The 6,269-nt window shown below is 40.8% G+C and overlaps 1 long non-coding RNA gene across 1 annotated transcript; it reads left to right on the top strand.

Moving 5' to 3' along the window:
* Nucleotides 1–263: 263 nt before the first annotated feature.
* On the top strand, nt 264–1,021 carry LOC135527083 (uncharacterized). Its single transcript, XR_010453402.1, has 3 exons — nt 264–360; nt 463–567; nt 685–1,021. It is a non-coding gene; the product is annotated as an uncharacterized LOC135527083 (long non-coding RNA).
* Nucleotides 1,022–6,269: the final 5,248 nt, after the last annotated feature.

Genomic DNA, 6,269 nt, shown 5'->3' on the forward strand with positions numbered 1-6,269 from the left:
AAAACTGAAAAATTGAGCGTGCAAAATTATTCACATTACTGTAGACGCAAGTCCAATAATCACATACACAATAATATTTATACATGAAAAAACCCTGGACCCTAAACAACGTTGGAGGTGCAGATGACACAGATGCTATTCTCCCGTTCTGTACGAACGTTTTTTCAAACACACCAAGAACAGAGGACTTAAACATCCCGTCAACTCCCCCGGGAACCTCCACCCGTTCACTCCATATTCCAGACCCAAACAAGCAACGCACAACTCGGGCTCAAGTACATTGCTCAGAATCAGCCTCTCCCGAAAAGTGCTACTGGGCAGGGAACTTACGGCTTCTCGAAACGGCGCTCCATGGACACGGTATGAAGCCATTAAATATATATTATTAATTATACATGTGTTATTATTTATACATTTTTAGGCTTGAATATGTTAAAACAAGGACAAATAATGTATTTTCAGGCTCCAACGAGACAGGCCCGGCAGAATCGGGAATGCTTGGTGAAAGAAGTCAAGAACCCCCGTTTTCCGCGATTCGTCGGAACAGCCCTCATCAAAAAAGCTGAGGTATTTTAATTATGTATTGTTAATATATAGTATTATACCTGAAATGTATTTGACATTTTTTTATCTAACTTATTTTTATGTTTAATAACCTATTTTGTATGTATTATTTTCTTTCAGAATCCTCCCCGGCGTATAACAGCACAGAAAACCTCACACATCTAGAGCATGCAGAGGATTCCGTCTCACCAGACATTCATAATAAAACAACCAAACCGGAGGATTTCACCGTTTTAAAGGACACCGGCTATTATGGGATGCAGCCAACCTTCTTGATTCAGCCAATTCTTTGGTGGAAACCCCCGGACCTGAAATAGAACAAGCTCAGCATTTCACAGCCTTTTCCAGGGCTCTAACATCCCGAAAGGTTTTGCTCCACAAACGATTGGGGGCTTTACTCCAGCGACAATACCGTCAGGATCTATCCTTATGGCATAGAACAATGCCACTGTCACGCCCTGACCATAGTTTGCTTTGTATGTTTATATGTTTTGTTTGGTCAGGGTGTGATCTGAGTGGGCATTCTATGTTGTATGTCTAGTTTGTCTATTTCTGTGTTTGGCCTGATATTGTTCTCAATCAGAGGCAGGTGTTAGTCATTGTCTCTGATTGGGAACCATATTTAGGTAGCCTGTTTTGTCATTGTGGGTTGTGGGTGATTGTCTATGTTAGTTGCTTGTGTCAGCACATTGCGTATATAGCTTCACGGTCGTTGTTCATTTATTTTATTTTTTTTCAGTTTACTTCGAGTTTTCGTCATCCATTAAAATGATGCATTCACACCACGCTGCACTTTGGTCTGATGTTCATGACAGCCAAGTTTGTTAAACAGCAATCCGATAAAAAAACTATAAAAAAACACAAATACAGGATACCAAGAACACACATCATTAATTATCCAAATGGCTGAGCCAACAGACATAATTGAGACAGTTGAAACTCTCATCACAGATACTGCCCGAACTCCAAGATATAATTAGCCATATGAACAAGGCGGGGGTAACAGACATAATACCGATAGATGAAAGCGTATTATCACAGGTTCCATCCAAACTCCTAGAAATTATTAATCGTATGAACGAGTCAGGGACGACGAATGAAAACCTGTTATCACAGATTCCCGAAGCCCTCATATCTGTAATTAGATGAATGAGAGCCTAAGATCTTCTGCACCGCACACCCCACAAAACCAGACATTAACGCCCAGGTCAGAAGAGTCTGAAGCGCAATACAATGTTTTTGAGGAATTGGAAAATTGTCTAATAAATCAGGAGGGAGATGGCATTGATAGAAGTGTACGGGTTGTGTACCGAAATAATTTCAACAATACAGAGATTCGACAGCTTTTCAATTTCACATGGGTGATTCAGAATCTTGACTATGCTGTGTTTTATGTAATGATATTTGATACTCTGAACGAAGTGTTAAACAGGGCAAGAGATTATGGTGAACCTCGTGATGTTTTATAGTTGGACATTTGTGGAGATAGCCTGCATAACACGTTATCTCTTATTTTACCCAATGGCGAAGCAGATCTTGAACAATGTATCGCCCTGCTAGAACGACTTGATCAGTCAAATTTATCCGTCATAGCCGAAAGGACCCTCGAGCTTGTAGTGCAAATAATATGTCAACCCCAGGGTGGAGGGGTGACAGAGAAGGAAGCTAGATAGCCTAATTCAATCAGAAATCATAAGCAATAAATGGGCCTACCTCATAAACGTTCACAATCCTGGTAATAAGCTATGCTTTGCAATATGCTAACCACTTATTCACTTTAGCAGCGCTTAACCAAGATATAATTTCTGTTCTGTTTCTTCGGCTATAGCTCTCTGTAAATGCTCTTTACCCCCATAAGACCCGGGGTTAGAGGGGTTATAATAAATGTTTCTCAACATCTGCTCCGCCAACCTTCTTGCCTCTCTGAGGTACAATAACGCTAATGAGCCACTTTCAAATAACGACAACATTTAATTTTCATTTTGATTTTTTTTTTTTGCAAGCATCAAGTATTATGTATACAGACAATTCAGGATTCGTTGCAGGTTTACTTGTCCCCATTTTCTCAACGATCCCAGCTTGCAGCACCCTGTATACTGTATTTGTTTTAGATAAACATGCTTGTGTCGCTGAATTTTTAAAACACACACATCCGCTATATAAGTATATAAACAACAAATATGATACATGTTACAATTAAATGGTGTTTCAAACAAATAAAGTAAAATCTTAGACAAAGTCGTTTCTAGTTCTTCAGAATCATCCACATGACGGGATACCAGTTGTGTCCATTGTGGATTCTTGCCCGTATGTCGTACATGATTCATGATTTGCTCCATTTTTAGCACACGCTCTACATTAGCCCAGACATTTTGTGTTGTGTAGAACGATACATTGTTCACTTTATTTTCAATAATTTGATGCATAACATTTGTAAGTTCTCTCAAAATAAAAAATGTATTTATTCTCTCTAACATTGTATGCATGTAGTTTCCCAATGCTTTACATCTAAATAACAAATATGTATTGTCACACGGTCTCTTGGGGTTTATTGAGCCAGAAAGTCATCACATCAGCCACCACAGCTTCCCTGTATTTGTTGTCGTCCACTAGGGTGTGTTGTATTTCTTTGAGTTTCTCGTGGATGTAGATCTCCTCCTTCAGTTCATGTAGGAAAGCCTTGGTTACCCCGTAAACTCTGGGAATAGACGGCACAAGACCCATAGACTCCAGGGCTCTGACCAGCGAAGGTATAAACCTGCAGGACCACATTCTTTTCACCAGCTCCTCAAAATGGTTGAAGAAGTAGTATCTTGGGTGCTCGTATAGTCACGGATGACGGCGCTGGCTGGGGTGATTGATCTCACAACCGATGCATTTTTCTCTTATATACTCTCCAATCACCACGTCTAAAAGTGTGACTACAGAGGCCTTGAAGTTGTCCACAAAAATAGTACTGACCACCCCATCAAGCACATCCTCGGACTGGGTACATGTAGGGGGTGTCGTGGGTCTTGTCTGGGGGGAGTAGGATGGTGGGATGCGAGGCATAGAGTCCTTAGGGTCTGGCCCCATTGACGTATCAGAGTCCTGGTATGTTGTAGGAATAAGCATGGCATATGCTGAAATTAAGAACTGGATACCAGGGCGTGGTTAACGCAGCCGCGTACTTAGTTTTCTTCGGGGGCTGACCCTTCTGAGGATGTACCTTCTTGGGGTTCCTTTGAATCATAATCCTCAGGATTTGTATACATTATGCACTTCCTTAGATGAACAATGCTCTCCCGCTGTTGGCTCTGTACAGAAAGAGCATCCATCAACTCTAACATTTTCAATCCCATTAGATCCCAACTTTTAAAAGGAATAAGCATGCGCAACCTAAAATCCCCAGTCAGGCCTCCATCATGAATGTTTTGGTTGCGGGTTTCCTCGTTGCTGATATAGAACTCCATGCATCCACATGGAAGTCCATTCTTTCTTTGTATTTTCACCCTGTGAAATACTCTTCCTGAGGAGTCAGGGGTACCTTCCCAACGGGTCTCGTAGACCGTGAACAAGCTATACCACTTTGTGATAACTCTCAGTTCAGGACACACAACCTCGCGAAAAAATGGTTAGTCTTCAAGCCCTTAGTCCACTCCTAAAGTCTGGTCTGTATATTCTTCTCCTTCGGCTACCGTATAGAGCTTCACTCTACAGGCCAGGTAATCAAACTGATACCCCCCATTGCTGTCCATTAGACATTATCACTTGATCTTTCAGTGCAGTTGCGGGCGGTATTTGGGTTCTATACACACTTAGAAACCACTTTTTTGGCGCATCGTATATTGTGGCTTTATACTTGGCCCTTTCTCTATGTTTCAGCCACGGTCCTGCTTCCATTGATACAGTCATTATTGCTTTGCCACTGATCACAAAATCCATGTTTATTTTTATAATCTTGTTTAGTGTTCTGGGGCCGCATGTCTTGTTCTGGGCTTTATTTATAATGTGTCTGCCGCAAATACAACCCCCCCGGACATTCCTACATCATAGACAACAACCCTAAGGGCAATAAAATTGGGTGGGTGTGGGATCACCCTCTTTGAAATGTTAAACCCACACCCCCACACTTCAACCAGATCCCTACACATCAATCATCATGACAACTTCAAAGGAATAGATGCAATATAGATATAAAATAACACACCCTCTAACACGTGACAACAGGCCGGATGCCCATATTTGGGCATGTACACGTCATCCGGACATAGGGTCATAAATCAAAATTCTGACCTGTGCCGTCTACTTTATTTTCTCTTACGTATACTAACTTACTACATCATTTACTATGATAAAATAATATCCATAGAAAAAAAAGATTCCAGTGAATTAAAATACACCTCGTTGAAAATGACAAATGACTCCTAAATATACAAATGACAAGCATACCCAAACCCGTATGCTGTATAATTATTTGTCATCTCCCATCTTGAAATAATGCGCTATGGAGAAACAAATGCAGTATCCATGTGCAAAAACCCTCCAAACGTTGACATTTCTAACTCTCATTTTGACCGTTTAGTGCACTGCTCATGCGTCAGTACGGCGAATGGAGACTGACATCTTGAGAGGTAATCCCTTCTTTGCCTTGCCTGTTGTCATAGCTCTGGGCTGGGAATCTAAGCAGATACCCTTGCAGGTCTCATCTGAGAGTTATTCAACAGAGAGCGTGAAGGAAGGCTCCACCGGCCAGCATCCTGAATAATCGTCAGGCTGACACTTCTCTGGGAAGTTTATAGTCTAACTGTCCATGGGGAAAATGAATAAATAATTAATTAAACCTTGGTTCTTGATTCTAAACACATAATTCAGCTCTTGTAAGCTTAAAACAAATTCACATTTCACAATTTGTTTCCCCTCTGTTTTAAATAGCTTCAAAACCTAGATGATGAAAATACAGTACATGGAAGCTTTTAGACAAATGAGTGAAATTGCTAGCTCGCTAATTGGAACAGATCACAATGTCTGCTGCAATGTCAGTTAGTTGATATTGCTCTGAGCTCTGGGTTTTGTGTTTGTACTGCTGCTTGCGTCAACCTGAGATGTAAAACACATGTGAGGACGAGAACTTTATTAATTAGTTAAAGGTAATTTACTGTAGCAAGGTTTAAATGTTTACCAACCCAACCCGCTCATTTCTGAAGTTGAAAGGAGCCTGGGACCACATGCTATTTTAAGATGCCATGAGCATGCCAACTCATCTTAATCTCACCCTGAACCAGGCACTAAGAGTCCAATAAAAAGATAGAGTCAAATTTAAGATGTAATTACCTGCATTTAAACCTCTAGTTGGAACAGGTCATATTCACCCCATCAATTTCACATGGTTATAGAATATAGTTGTATTCTGCTGATAGGCAAAATTATTCTCATCGTCGTCTGAAGCTACTGTATGGCCATAATTTGAAGGGAAATGGCAACAGTGCACAGTTTAACTCGAATGGTGAAATTTAGACAATTTACCATTATGTCCGCACAGAGCTGGCATGAGGTATTACAATTTTCAGCCCTTGTGGGATTGTGTTAGCTTCCAGAGGGCACTGGCCTTGGTGCCAAGGATAAAGCTGGAAAACCTAAGCTGCTTTTGAGGACTAATGTATTATGTTTGAAACATCTCAAGCTACTATATGTCCCCAGTCAGAAGTCCTCATTTGGAACAGCAG

The sequence above is a fragment of the Oncorhynchus masou genome, chromosome 32, assembly GCF_036934945.1.
Source record: "Oncorhynchus masou masou isolate Uvic2021 chromosome 32, UVic_Omas_1.1, whole genome shotgun sequence".
Classification (NCBI taxonomy): domain Eukaryota; kingdom Metazoa; phylum Chordata; class Actinopteri; order Salmoniformes; family Salmonidae; genus Oncorhynchus; species Oncorhynchus masou.